The sequence below is a fragment of the Tamandua tetradactyla genome, chromosome 5 (assembly GCF_023851605.1).
Source record: "Tamandua tetradactyla isolate mTamTet1 chromosome 5, mTamTet1.pri, whole genome shotgun sequence".
Classification (NCBI taxonomy): Eukaryota; Metazoa; Chordata; class Mammalia; order Pilosa; family Myrmecophagidae; genus Tamandua; species Tamandua tetradactyla.
Genome location: NC_135331.1, coordinates 183,542,080 through 183,557,716, shown reverse-complemented (window position 1 = coordinate 183,557,716; position 15,637 = coordinate 183,542,080). Strand labels below are relative to the sequence as shown.

Genomic DNA, 15,637 nt, shown 5'->3' with positions numbered 1-15,637 from the left:
ACATGGCGAACATGGTGTCATCTGCTAGCTTTCTCTCCTGGCTTCCTGTTTCATGAAGCTTCCCAGGAGGCATTTTCCTTCTTCATCTCCAAAGGTCACTGGCTTGTGGGCTCCCGTGGCTATGTCATTCTTCTCTGACTCTCTCTGAATCAATCTCATTCTCAAAAATGTTTCCTCTTTTATAGGACTCAGAAACTTATCAAGACCCACCTAAATGGGTGGAGACATGTCATCACCTAATCCAGTTTAACAACCACACTTGATTAAATCACATCTCCAGGGAGATGATAGGATTATAGTTTCAAGCATACAGTATTGAACAGGGATTATTCTGCCTTTACAAAATGGGATTTAGATTAAAACATGGCTTTTCTAGGGAACACACATCCTTTCAAACCAGGACAACTCTGAAAATCAGTTAAAGTTGTTCAGTAATGGTGAGCACTAAGCCAAGGATTTTGTAACTTAAAAATCTTTGGGTTTTGCTGGTGTCTTTAAAAAAAAGTTAAAATTTTTAATATGTATAAAGTACTCAGAACTGTAAATAATACATAATGATATTTCAAATTTGGTTAGTAAGGAAGATGGCATTTTCTCATGAATGGGTATTATAACACCAACTTTGGGGTTTTTAAGAATTAAGGAAGAACTCTAACCACTCCACTTGCATGAGGGCAAGGGCTTCCATGGAGGAAACAGTCTGGCAATGTAGCTGGTTATGATGGTCTGGGACACAGCATGGAAAATGTAATACCACTCAACATAAAATGAGGGGTAAATCCTATAAATGCAATCACCCTCAATAAACAATTATTCTTAAAGCTATATTCCATAAGAATTCTGAATCATGTTATATGAAAACAAAAGACCATAATTGAACTGGGGATGGTCTACGTATTCAGAGATGTAAACTACTGGGACATGATCTATGCTGCTCAATACTGCTGAGTGTTGGATGTCTCTTCCAGTTTGCTAGCTGCTGGAATGCAATATGCCAGAAATGGTATGGCTTTTAAAAAGGGGAATTTGTTAAATTCCTAGTTTATAGGACTAAGCCCACAAAAAAAAGTTCCAATTAAAGCCGGGCTATAAGAATGTCCAATCTAAGGCATCAGGGAAAGATAACTCAGTTCAAGAAGGCTAACAAGGTTCAGGGTTTCTCTCTCAACTGAAAAGACACATGGCAAACATGTCAACATCTACTAGCTTTCTCTCCAGGCTTCTTGTGTTCGTGAATCTCCTCCAGAGGTTTCTCCAAAGGTCTCTGGCTACGTGGGTTCTCATGGCATTCTTGTCATTCTAAAGCTTTCTCCAAAATGCTTCCTCTTTTAAAGGATTCCAGTAAACTAATCAAAACCCACCTGGAAAGGGTGGAGACACATCTCCCTCTGATTGGTACCCACAATTAGATTTATATCTCCATGGGGATAATTTAATCAAGTTTTCAACTACATTATTGAATAAGGATTAAAAGAAACAGTTGTTCCCACAAGATTAGGACTAAAGCCTAGATGGCTTTTCTAAGGTACATAAATCCTTTCAAACAGGCACAATGTCCAAGGGATGAAATTTTGAATTTCATCTCCACTTGGTGCTGGTTTTCAGTTATCTCCATACTCCAATGAATGCCAGGGCAATTTATCTTGTATTTTATAACTGCAAGTTCTTTATTGGTGCTTCCCATTCTCACATTGAAAATGTTCAAGTGTTGAAAATGAATGGCTTGCTGGCTTATTCCTTCCCCTTTTGCTCAGAGAATATGTAAACATTCACAGGAGACTTCTTGGTTAAGTATGTGCATTTTATGACTTGGCCCAACAGGGAGGGAGTGAGCTCCTTTGCCTACAACACACAGAAAGGAGGTAATCATGTTACAGTATCTTCCTATGTCTTCAGAAGGGACTTGCTGGCAATAGGGAACTGAGACCCATTAGTAAGGCTGATCACGCTTTCCCTTTTCTCTATAATTAAGCGGCACTCCATCCACTGCCCATGTCAGGTCTTTTGTTGGAAAATCCAACATCTCAATGGAATGGGTTGACATCTCTTAGGTAGGGCTCCTATCCTGGAGTTGGTACTAGGTGTCTCTTCCATAAAGGATTTGGTGAAGTGAACATAATCACCAATAAAGCACTCCATGGCATGGTGGAGGCATAAGGAACTTCAGTTCAGTAATCCTAGACTGGTTTTGGCACTCTGTGAGATGACAGGGTGACAGTTACTTGCCTCCCTCTAGCTGCATATGGACAATTGGAATGTGAGAAACATTCCTCTTAAAAAGGATAAGCTGGTATGATGGCTGAGGATGGATATATGAGAAGTGGGTCCTAGAAAGAGTAGGGAAACCAGACTCCTCATTGCACATTTCCCCAAATACCAATGAACCACCATAGTATCTCCAAGGATCTCAATTGTCTCTCAAGGGTAAACTAAGGCTCATGCAGGAGCTCCATCCAGTTCAGGTTGTTTGTTGGCCCCATATTAGATCAGTTTGTACTCAATGCAGAGCCAGGGATGGTGCTGCTGAAAATCAAACTATTAAAATGAGATATTTTTCCACAAGTGAAATGAAAAACTTAAAAGACAGATATGGACACCTTAAAAGTGTCATACATCTGCTATAGTTCATGAAGGAACTTTTACATTTAACTAGGTTAAACTTGATCGTATGGAAATAAGGTGACAGTAGCATGCTATGGAAAGAATGATTAACAGTACCCTATGGTGTATAAATGCAATGGAAGAGGAATTTTAGAGTCATGTATATCACCAGAAAGAAAGGTGATCATTAAAACATAGGAACATATAACATAGTGAATCTTATATTGGACAATGTCTGTGACTAACTGTACAAATATAAAAAAATTCACTCATGAACTCGAGCAGATACATGTCATATTATAAGGAAAGAATAGGAGTATATGGTGTACCTATCACCAACTATGGAGTATAATTGACGATAATATTTTAATACTCTTATCAACAGTAACAAATGTACCACACCAATACTATGAGCCACTTAAATGGGATAAGTAGTGTGGAAGGGTTAGGTTTTATTTTTTATTTTATTTCTTTGCTGGAGTAATGAAAATATTCTACATTTGATCATGGGGCTGTATGCACAACTATGTGATGATACTGTGAACAAGTGATTGTATACTTTGGATGGTTTCTATGCTATATGAATATATCTCCATAAAATTATATTTTAAAAAATTCTGAACAAGAGCCAGGGATGTATTAGGTGGCTCAGTTAGCCACCTAACTGGTCAATAAGAAACTATTATAAACTGGAATGTCTTGAGCTAAATGGCACACTGGGGAAATTACTTACTGAGCCCCTGCTAAAACACATTTTTGTCCACACTGAACAGCACAATCAATAGGACAGAGACACAAACCCATGACACTTTTAGTCTGGGTCCTTGGAGCATAATAGCATTGTTCCCAACTGGGGAGAACTTCTTAACAAAAACCCCATGGGAAGTTGTTTATAAGGCCATAACTGCCCTTTAGATTAAGGTGATAGACATGGCTATATATCCCTGGACAGGATATGGATGAGACAGTCCTGCCTCAAACATCATTGGGGGCATTCATGAGACAAAGTTCTCTCTTGTGGAAGATACCTCTGCCCCTTTTGTTCTCTCTTGAGATGATGGTGGGCAAAGTGTTGGAAAATATCTACTATCACACCCTATTTTGGTATGGAAGCAGCAGCATGGAGGCAGGCCTGGAAGGATGAAAGCCAGGCAACAAGAAGATGCATTGAAGGGCCATAGAGGGAAGACCAAGAAAGATCAAGGAAAGAGTAAAGAAGGGGGGAGACCCACTTCCAAGGCACTGCAACTTTGGTTACTAAACAGAATAAGAGATACAGAAAATGATGTGATCCCTTCAGAAGAACACCACTAATGCCAACATTATGAAGTTAGAGGTTGAAGCCATGATAGGAGCCAATAAAAGAGCAGGAGGAAGAGGAATCGCAGGGCTGGAAATACTGCACAGCTACCCTTAAGTCCTGAGTACTAAGAGGGATGATAGGTTGCTAAGTGTTCCCTGTGCCCCTACTGGGACAGTGAGGAAGACAATTCCAACTGTGAGAATAATGACACAGATAAGGAAGATGATTTCCTTGCCTGTGAACCCCAAATATTATTCCCTATTGAAGGTAGCCACTAAATACGCAGTCATTACAAACTTGATGTTCCATTCCTATGGCATGCATGCATTTAAAAGGTAAATTTCAAACTAAGACAATCCCACATTTAGTACATAGAATTGCTCATGTGTAATTTCTCTGGCTTGCTACCTGAGTGGTAGATGAGGACTCTCCTCTTCCATCAGATTTATATTGTGAGTTCTCTCATATGATAGATCATCAGACCATCTGCTAAGGTTTTTGCTACATAGATGACATTCATATGGATTCTCTCCTCTATGAATTTCCTTATATAAATAGAACCAGTACAGAGGGCTAAAGGCACTACCATACTGAATACAAATATAGTGTATCTGCAGTATGTGAGTTCTTTGGTGTAATTTAAAGGTTAAACCTACAGCTGAAATCTCTAACATATTCAAAATAAGTGTAATTTGAGTTTTTTTCTCATTCCATCCAATGTCAGAATATTGACTGAAATATTTCCACAATGATGACACTAATAGTGTTCTCTCAAGTTTGAATAATTTCATGTTGTCTAAAGATAGAAAAATTAAGGTTTTTCCATATAGATAACCTTCTATGGCTTTTGTCCACTGTGCATTCTCTCATGTTGCCTGAGGGCAGAACTATAAGTGGACGCTTTCTCACATAGATGATATTCATGGGGTCTCCCTCCAGTATGGGTTCTCTCATATCATCTGAGTGCAGAGCACTGAATGAAGGCTTTCCCACAGGTACGGTATTGATAGAGTTTCTCTCCAGTGTGTGTTCTCTCATGTTGCCTAAGATAAGAATATTGACTGAAGGTTTTCTCACATAGATGACATTCATAGGGCTTCTCTCCCATGTGTACTGTCTCATGCTGTTTAACATAAGAATATTGACTGAAGGCTTTTCCACATGTATGGCATTCATAGGGTTTCTCTCCAGTGTGAATTCTCTCATGTCATCTGAGGTCAGAAAAATGAAGGCTTTCCCACATGCATGGCATTTATGGTTGTGCCAGTTTGAAGTTATTACATACCCCAGAAAAGCCATATTTTAATCCTGATCCAATTTCACAGGGGCACATTACTTTTTTAATTTTATTTTTTAAAAATCAATTAATTCAATACATCACATTAATAGAGTGAAGGACAAAAACCATATGATATTATTAATTGATGCACAAAAGGCATTTGACAAAAAAATCCAGCACTCTTGATAAAAACACTCAGAACACGAAGAATAGAAGGAAACTTCCTCAACATGACAAACAGCATATATAAAAAATCCACAGTCAACATCCTACTACTGGTGAAAGACTTAAAATTTCCCTTCAAGATAAGAAACAAGACAAGGATGCCCACTGTCACCATTGCCATTCAAGATTGCACTGGAAGTTGTTGCCAAACAGCCAGGCAAGAAACACAAAAGCATCCAAATTGGAAAAGAAGGCGCAACCCCCTGCCTATTTGCATATGACATGTCCCTACATACAGGAAATTATGAAAAATCCATAATAAAGCTCCTAGAGCTAACAAATGAATCTGCCAGAGTTTTTGAGAACTATGTCTGAAGTCCTTAATCTAGACCTAAGGACTCCAGTTAATCTGGAGGTCAGATTATATTTCTATTCTAATTTCACAATACCATGTTGCATAGGCGTTTGCTTGCTATTCTCATCAGCATAGAGCCCTTTTGTTATTCATGATTCAGTTTAAATGCAACCTCTGCCGCTAAATGGAGACCAAAAGCCACAGGAATGCAAAGTCTCTGGGGGTATTGAACTAGGTTCAAACTCAATTACAAAATGTCTTTTATAGAAATGCTTTCACAAAGTCATGCTTTCTGGTCTCTCTTGGCCTTAAATTTCACACTAAGAAAGATTGAGGGTTAACAGTAATACCACAAGAAAGAAAGAGCATGAGTGGTACAGATGGTGAGACATTCTGAATTTATGCTTTCATTAGGGATACAAAGAGAAAATATAGGCTGAGAGCTCCTTGGAAGGTAGGATAAGAGAAATTGTAAATGAGAGGTCTCTCTGTCACATTATAGATGATATTTGCCCATATTTATAGTGAAGGAAAACTCCAACTTTGTACTTTCATTCTCTCAGGGAAACCCAAAAGAGGAAGGACCCTGAAGGTAAAATCACTCCCTGTTAGGTAGTTAGGAAGTCATGAGCCCACCACATGGGAAAAAGTGGACCACCCCAAGGCTTCCCCCAGGAGGCTAGAACCACCTTTAATGGATGGTTAAGTTGAGCAAACTGCAGTCAGAACATTCCACTTTTAGCAGTTGAGCAAACTGCAGTCAGAATATTCCACTTTTAGCAGATGGTTAAATGGTTAAATTGCGCAAAGTGCATCAAAACACCTGCTAAAACAAGAAACAAAGCCACAAAGGAAAACCCAAGAAAGTCCTCTAGTAATGTATGCATAATAATACCATCAGTTGGCTCCATAAAATCCTGAACTAAACTGTAATTGGGGCCAGTCTGGTTCTTCAACAACTGAGCCCATCCTTTAGGGCATATTTCTTCCCCCTTTTTACCCTCTGCTTTTAGTAAATCACCTTGCTCTCCCAATTTTGACTTAAGTTTCAATTCCTTGTCTCCATGAGTCAAGGACCAGAACTGTCAGCAGGTAAAGCTAGGGTCAATATAATTTGGTGCTGAAACCCAGGAGCTATTCTCAAATCTATAGCTCTCCCTGTTGTTTGTCATGTCTTGGCCTGTGTGGTTTTTCCTTTTGATATTTCTTTTCTTCTCCACCTCGTCTGTCTCTCTGTCCTTGAACCAGTTTGCCCCCTTCTGTGCCCTGTTTGCAACTTTTCTTTGATCTGGTTGCACTCTCTGTTTTAAGGACTTTGGTTTCTTTGGTAAGCTTACTCCAAGTCTCATTCCTCATCATGGCTGAAAATCTTACTATTCAAACCTGCCTTGTCAGTCTCCACTTGAAATATGGAGTTCCCCACCCAGGAAGCTATCTCCAACAACTTTTTGGGCCTTTCTTTCCTTGCTCTCCTCCCCCTTGCCTTGTTCAGTTTGTTTGCCCATGTTCCAATCTGAGAAGTCACCCTGGAATGTCTTCCCAGCTGTTCTCTTTCATCTCTCTCTGCCAGTCATCCCTTCCCCTCTGGAACTTTGTTGAATCCCTCTGGACTGAGAAGTGGGTGATCTGGAGGGCTTTACCCACCTTGGTCTGTCTGTGTACTCAGAAGTTACTCCAAATACTGGTCTGAGACCTCAGTTTTCTGTGTCTTAGGTGCCAGGCATTCATTGATACCAGGGCTGGAGACATACACTCAGGCTTCTAGCTGATTGACTCCTGATGGGGAGTCAGTCTGAGGGGAAGCTGATTGTGAAACACAAACTCTGGAACTAAAGGTCTGTTCCTCTGCTCTCCTGTTCCTTCTGTGTCTATTGCAGTAGAGTGTCTTGTTCTTGCATCTCAGCCCCACCTCATCTACCAGCTCACCATCATGGGCAAAGGCTTCTTAATGATAAAGTCTTGGAATCATACTTCCCCTCAGCCTGGGAAGGCCTAACAAGTCATGGCCCTCTGGAAAACTGTAGTTGGATCCCAGCCCGACTACTGGGATCACTGAACCCTCAGAGGTGCGCCCTCTCTGAGGCTTCATCAGACACACCCGAGGTGCAGAGGGTAATGCCTTTCCTTTTGGTTCCAGATGGAAAACATACAGTCAGGAGTCCTCAGCTTCAACAGCCCCTTTGGTTGTCTCCTTAGAAATTGGGACAGTTTTGATCCAAACAATCTCTAGCAGAGGAGGCTAATATTCACTTGTAATATGTTCTGGCCCCTATACCCTCTAGAGGACTAAGAAAAATGGCCAAAGGATGGGACCCTAAATTTTAAAACCATTTTACAATTCAATCTGTGTTGCAAGTTGGAGGGCAAATGGTCAGAAATCCCCTATTTACAACTTTCTTTGCTCTAAGGGAATCCAAGGACTTATGCACCAAATATAAAGTAGAGGTGCCTGGACCTAAACCATTGGTGCCAGCAGCTCTCACTCATCCAGCACCTTCCTCTCCTTCCTGGGCACTTGAAAATCCACCCCAGTATACCCACAGACCATCCACCAGATGCCACTGGTGGAAGTCCTTGGGAATAAAAGAAATAGGGGACCCAAGATGCTTGTGGTGCACCAAGCCTTTGCCCTAGCAGAACTTAAACAGATCAAGGTAGAATTGGGAGATTTCTTAGACAATCCAACTAAATACATAGAGGAATTTAATAATCTTACAGTGCCTTTGATCTTTACAGGAAGGATATTATGATAATTTTAAGGCAGACCATGACTGGTAAGGATCAAAAGAGAGTAATTAGGGAAGCGCAGAATGGGCAGATGAAAGTCTTATGACTGATGAGGCCAAATCTCCTTTGGGGGATGTGGCTGTCCCCACTGTAGAGCCAGAGTGGTATAATTAGTGAAGAAGACAGGGAGTCAGGAAGTCACTTTGTAAATTGCATCAAGGCAGGGTTTAAATGCAGCGTCATTTAAGGCTATTAATTATTTGGTAATTGCCAGCATATCTCAGGGTCCTGAAGAGAGCCCCACTCAAGTTTCTACACCAGCTAAAGGAACCTAATAAAAAAACATACTCATACAGACACAGACTCTGAGGAAGGCAAGATTGTTCTAAAACATAAGTTCTTTACCCAATCATCCCAGATATCAGGAGAAAGTTACAAAGATTAATGCAAAACCAGGTGTGACCCTAGATGAGATGGTCTACCGTACAATCATGGTCTTTTACGATTGCAACCTGGTGCTTGAACAGGCAGCTCAGGAAAAAGAGAGGAAAAAGGAAATTAGACACTTTCAGATGTTGGCAATGATGTCAGGCTCGAAAGGCCAAAAAGGATCCAGCAACAAATGTTGCATATGCTGTAAACCCGATCATTGGTCATCCTCTTGTCCCAGTCAGGACAAACAGCCTAACGATCTTTGCTGGCACTGTAAACAGGTGGGCTATTGCATAGTTCTTTGCCCCTCATGCCCCAAGGTGAGGAGGTTGGAGGCCCTTGAGCCCCAAATGGTAATGCAAGACCTGCAAGACTGGGGGCACCCACTCTGGCTGATCCCACTGACATCCCAATAATTGGGCTAGAGTCTAGGGTGCAAATAGAAGTAGCAGGTAAGATAGTTGACTTTATCCTAGATACAGGGGCCACTTATTCTGTTTTAACAAGTGACAAGGGACAGTTGTCCAAAAACAGTGTCATCACTGATGACTCAGGTGGAATTTCCAAACAATCTTTTACTGTGTCCCTAACCATGTGTGGAATGGAATGGGATTTAATCATCAATTTCTCCTCATGCCCAGATGCCCAACCCCTCTTCTAGGGTGAGACATTTTACAAAAATAGAAAACAACATTACTATTTAAAAGAAATAATCCTGAACCCTCCAGGACATCTTCTCTGGGACACAATAGAGGTATTACTCTCACCTATCGGAGAGCCTGACAATAAAGGCCTATGGACAACACAAGTTGATCCAAAAGTATGGGTTATAAGAATTCCAGGCAGGGCTACTGGGGCAACTCCAGTTGAAAGGAGGCTCAAGGACCCCACCAAATTTCCCTGGAGAGGACGGTACACACTGTCTCCAGAGGCCAAACAAGGGTTACAGTTCATAATCTCTAAATTCGTTCAGCATGGACTACTGGTTTCAACCAGGTCTCCGTGTAATACTCCTATCATACCTGTAAAGAAGAAGGACAGCAGCTATCACATGGTCCAAGACTTGTGAATTAACAAAGAGACTGTAGTCCCCCTTCATCCAGTGGTCTCAAATCCCTACGTTTTATCAGGACAGATCCCATCTACTACAGAATGACATACAGTCTTAGATTTAAAAGTTGTCTTCTGCATTCCCTTGGTCCCAACCTCTCAATTTCTTTTTGCTTTTGAATGGGAATTCCCTGGGAACAGGACACAACAGCTAACTGGACAATTCTTCCCCAAGGCTTCAGGGACAGCCCTCACTTATTTGGACAAGCTCTAGCACAGGATTTACAAGACTTGTCTTTAGAACAGGGAATTCTGTTGCAATATGTAAGATTAATCTGCTTCCCCACCAAGGAGCAAGCCATAGAGTATACCATTTAGGTTCTTAATTTCTTGGCTGAAAGAGGCTACAAAGTCTCTTGAATGAAAGTGCAACTAGTACAGCAGGAAGTGTCTTATTTGGGGGCAATTCTAACCTCCAGGGAAAAGGGCATCCTTGGCTGAGTGCATCCAGGCCATCACAGCAACAAGGGCTCCCCAAACCTGAAAACAGCTCAGAGCCTTTCTGGGGCTAGCTAACTACTGCAGAATCTGGATTCCCAACTTTATCATCATAGCAAAACTTCTTTATGAACACTGCCCCCTAATATGGAAAGAGCCACAAGAAAGAGCAATCAATCAGATAAAAACCCTGCTATGTCAAGCTCCTGCTTTGGTGATACCTGACCTATCTAAACCCTTCCAAATATTTAGCCAAGAAAAAGAGGTTGCAGCCTTGGGTGTATTAGTTCAGAAGTGGGGCATCCCCTCTCAGTTGGTAGCTTATCTGTTCAAGCACTTGGACCCCACTGCTAAAGGGTGGCCATCCTGCTGAGGGCCTTGGGAGGTTTAGCACTATTGATAAAGGAGGCCCTTAAACTCTCACTTGGTGCTCCCATTCAGGCATATACTCCTCACCCTGGTAATACCCTTTATTCTAATATTGTTATTTTCTCCTCTCCTCCTTAGGTTAATAAGAAAATTCATAACTGACCAGCTGCATGCTTTATTCCCGAACATGTTCCTCTGTGGTGACTACCCCACTGTTCCCACCACCAGTCCTTTGGACAGCCATCAACAGCCATTTCCCAATCTATAAAAACAGGACATACAAGAGTGATACAGTTCCTCTGAAATGCACAGTGCCCCTAGTCAGCAGGAAGTAGTCAGAATGGTCATTATCTTACTTCCCAAAGAATTCAGAGGGAAATCACTCAGAGAGGGAATGTTAGGTAGTTAGAAAGTCATGAGCCCGCCACATGGAAAAAAAGGACCACTCCAAGGCTGCCCCCATGAGGCTACACCCACCTTTAATGGATGGTTAAATGGTTAAATTAAGCAAACTGCATCAGAACACCCTGTTAAAGCAAGAAACAAAGCCACAAAGGAAAAGCCCCAAGAAAGTTCCCTAGTAATGTGGGCATAATATTATCATCAGCTGGCCCCATAAAACCCTGAACTAAACTGTAATCAGGGCCAGCCTGGCTCTTCACAAACTGAGCCTATCCTTCTTTAGGATGTATTTCTTCCTCTCTTTACTCAGTGCTTTTAATAAATCACCTTGCACTCTCAACTTCGACATGAGTTTCAGTTCTTTGTCTTGGACAGTCAAGGACCAGGACTACTGGCCAGGTAAGGCCTGTGCCAACATCCCTATAATGAATCCTATGAGTAAGGTTTTATCTCCAGAAACTTTGGGTCTGACACACTTTTGACTTACAGAGTCCTTGTATATGCTCAACTGCCACTTAGTAGCCTTTTCTTCATTTACCTTCCAGGAATGCCTGCCGGAGGTGAAGCTCTCCATACCCAACACAGTGGCACTGAAGTCAAATCTCTTTGGATTATCACATACATCCTGGAGGATATTTCCAAAACTCACACTTCTCAGATCATTAGATAAAACTAGAAAGGGATGAGTTGTTTTAGGATCCAAAGTTATGTATCTTTGGAATACGCAGCATTTCACTCATTCTTGTTATTTGGCCACAATTCAGGTTTGGGATATGGGCAGGCTCTAGACATTGAAGAAGTAGTGATCCTCTCCTTTCTAAAGAATATCTTGCATTCTGGAGCAATGCTAAGGCAGATTCCCCACACTTCTTCTCTAGCTCTGTGGAACCTTTGGAGGCTGTTGATCTGTTCAGAGACCCTGACTTCACTCTCTTTCAGGCTATTCATATTCTCTTTTCCCAATCTGTTTACTTTCTGTAGCATCTCCAGGAACTTATCTAGCTTTCTGGCAAAGTGATCAGGTGATTCAGACTGGCTTCTCTCATAATCAGGTTGAATATGAATCCTTGCAATCTTGAGAGGTTCATCTCATTATTTTCATTCAACAACCAGAATCTAACCTAATGATTCAGTCATTTCTTCGAAATCCTTCTCCTTTCCCTGAATCATCATCATTCTTTCTTGCTCATCAGACAATATCCATTTAACTACTTCCAGTTTCTCCTTCAGTGTGTTCAATATCTCCTGGAATATCTTCCTGTAATTCACTGCAGCCTCTTCTACTCCATACACCATGTGATTCTTGCTTTCTTAAGACAGGAAACACTTGACACAGTATGATTTGGTCCTCTCAAAATAGTTGTGGTAGTTTCAGGTGTTTCACACGTAGTAATCTTCTGGAAATTTTTTGTGTAAATGGGTGCTGATACTTTTGGACATCCTGGGATGTGTTGCTGGTTGAAAATATGACTTTGTTTCTTTGTAATCCTGAGTATTTCCTTTAGGGAAAACAGCTGAAACAAAGAGGCTGGAGGGCTTTTATCTGTTCAGTTGTTTCCTTGGGCTCTCTCTCCCCTTACCAGGTAGGCAAATGTCCAGGCTTTTCTTTTAATCTTGATTCAATAGTGTAGCAGGGAAAGATTTTTTTTTTTTTTTTTTTTTTTAATGGGCGCCAGGACCAACGATCACCAGCTGCCCTGGCAACAAAAATTATGCTTCCGAAATCTCTTGATGTCGATTCTGCACGAAGAGCAACCGAGGCGCCCTACGTGTGCCACTCACGACAGAAGCCCTTTTTACTTGACTAGCAGGGAAAGTTTTGAGTAGATTATCTTCACAGAGATGTGTCATGCCCAACTGTGGGCATGACCTTTTGATTAGATGGAGCTGTGACTTCATCTATTCAAATGTGGATCTTAATTAGTTTATTGGAGTCCTTTAAAAGAGGAAAAATTTTGGAGAGAACTCAGAGGTGAGCAGATGCAGACACTTGGAGAACAGAGACATAGATGTTTGGAGGTCAGCAGATGTCGCCATGTACCTTACCATGAGATATTAAGCAAGCCAGAACCTGGAGAGCGCCAAGGGAAGAAAAGAGATGAAAGTCATCCCCAGAGAAGCAAAGTGAGGAACCCCCACAGGAATAGAGGTCGAAGGCAATGGAGCTGCAGAACAAGACCCCACCAGACACCAACCACATGCCTTCTCAGATCACCCTCCCTTGAGTCAAGGTATCTTTCTCTGGATGCCTTAGTTAGGACATATTTATGGCTTTAGAACTATAAACTTATAATTTATTAAATTTCCTTTTTAAAACCATTCCGTTTCTGGTATGTTGCATTCCAGCAGCTTTAATACATGATGCCTATATATTAAATAAATAAATATAAATGCCTATGTATTAAAGTAACTAATGCATGTCTTCAAGTTTCATCCATGTTATCACATATATCAGACCTTTATTCCATTCTACAGATAAATTATGTTCCATTGTATGTATATACCACATTTTGTTCATTCACTGATTGATGGACATTTGGGTTGTTCCCACTTTTTGGCAATTGTGAATGTTGCTGCTATGAACACTGGCATGTAAATATCTGTTAAGTCCTTGCTTTCAATTCTTTTGAGTATGTACATAAAAGTGGGATTGTTGGGTACATGGTAATTTTATACCTAACTTTCTGAAAACTGCCAAAGTGTCTTCCACAGTGGCTGTACCATTTTACATTTCTATTTTCCACATAATCCAACACTTGAAGATTTTTTTAATAGTAGGAGCCATCTAGTGGGTGTGAAATGGCATCACACTGTTGTTTTTATTTGCTTTGCCCTAATGGTTAATGATGTTGAGCTTCATTTTATGTACTTTTAGGCTATTTCTCTGTCATTTTTGCAGAAATGTCTGTCCAAGTCTCTTGTCAATTTTTTAATGGCGTCTTTTTCTTGTGTTGTAAGATTTCTGTATATATTCTGGATATTGAACCCTTATTGGATATGTGGCTTCCAATTATATTCACCCATTGAATAGATTGTCTTTTTACTCCCATAATAAAATACTTTAATGCTCAAAGTTTTTAAATTGGTGAGGTCCTAGTAGTATATTGAAAATACCCATGGAAGAGGGCATTTTTGTCTTATTCCTGACTTAAAAAGGAATACTTTTAATTTTCACATTTGAAAATGATGCTGAAGTTGTTTCTGTAAATATTAATGTAATTAAGGAGTTTTCTTATATTCGTAGTTTACCAAGTTTTTTCAAGTATGGTTATAAAATTTTAGCAAACTTTTTTCCATATATACTGAGAAAATCATGTTTTTTCCTTATGGCCTATTAACATGGTGGTAGATTTCAGTCATACATGTTTCAAGTCTTCAGTCAACAGTAAACTATTTTAAACACAAATTCATTGCAATAAACTTATATATATACATATATATGGACAGAGAGAGAGAGAGAGAGAAATTCATTGCAATAAACATATATATATATATATATATATATATATATATATATATATATATATATATATATATATATATATATACACACACAAATTCTATTTGCAAATAATTTGTTTCGGATGTTTTGTGTATGTGTTCATGAATGTACCTATAATGGTTTTTCATCTTATTGTTTTTCTCTGGTTGGTACAATGATTAATTTCTTTTTTACATATATATTTTAAAATTTGAAATAGTTTAAGACTCACAAGTGTTTGGAAAACCAGTACACTTTCAATGTACCCTTCACACCAATTCCCCCAGTGATAATATCTTCCCTCACCAGAGCACATCATCAAAACAAGGAAACTGACATTGGTACAACACTGTTAACTCATGCACAAACTTTATCTGAATTTCATCAGTTTTTACGTGCACTTATATTTGGTATAGAATTCTATGAATTTTTTTCCTCTTTTTTCTTTCTCCCTTTTTAAAAATTGATATATACTATATATTCATATACCATGTAATCATCCGAAGTGTATAATCAATTGTTCAAAATATCACCATATAGCGCATTTATTATCACATCTTTTTTTATGAAAAATAACATATACATAAGAAGCAATAAATTTCAATGCACATCATAACAATTAGTTGTAGAACACATTTTAGAGTTTGGTATGGGTTACAATTCCACAATTTTTAGGTTTTTACTTCTAGCTGTTCTAAGGTACTGGACAATAAAACAAATATCAACATAATGATTCAGCAATAATACCCATTTGTTAAACTCGATTTACTCTGTATAACTGTCATTGTCTTTGATATTTCTCCTTCCTTTAGGGGTATTTGGGCTATGCCCATTCTAACTTATTCATGTTGGAAGTGGCTGTTAATAGGGGTGAGGGGGATGAAACTAGTTGATGTTCTGAAGAGGCTGGCCTCTCTGCATTCAGGACTTATTTGGTCTGGGGACACATCTGGAGGATGTAGGTTTCTGGAAAGT

The 15,637-nt window shown here is 39.8% G+C and overlaps 1 protein-coding gene and 1 non-coding gene across 3 annotated transcripts in view; both read right to left on the bottom strand.

The window, feature by feature from the left end:
* The window catches only part of HSF2 (heat shock transcription factor 2), a 114,834-nt gene that overhangs the window by 36,479 nt on the left and 62,718 nt on the right, over positions 1 to 15,637 (bottom strand). The window lies entirely within an intron of this gene.
* On the bottom strand, positions 12,847 to 12,979 carry LOC143685446 (U11 spliceosomal RNA). Its single transcript, XR_013176670.1, has one exon. It is a non-coding gene; the product is annotated as a U11 spliceosomal RNA (small nuclear RNA).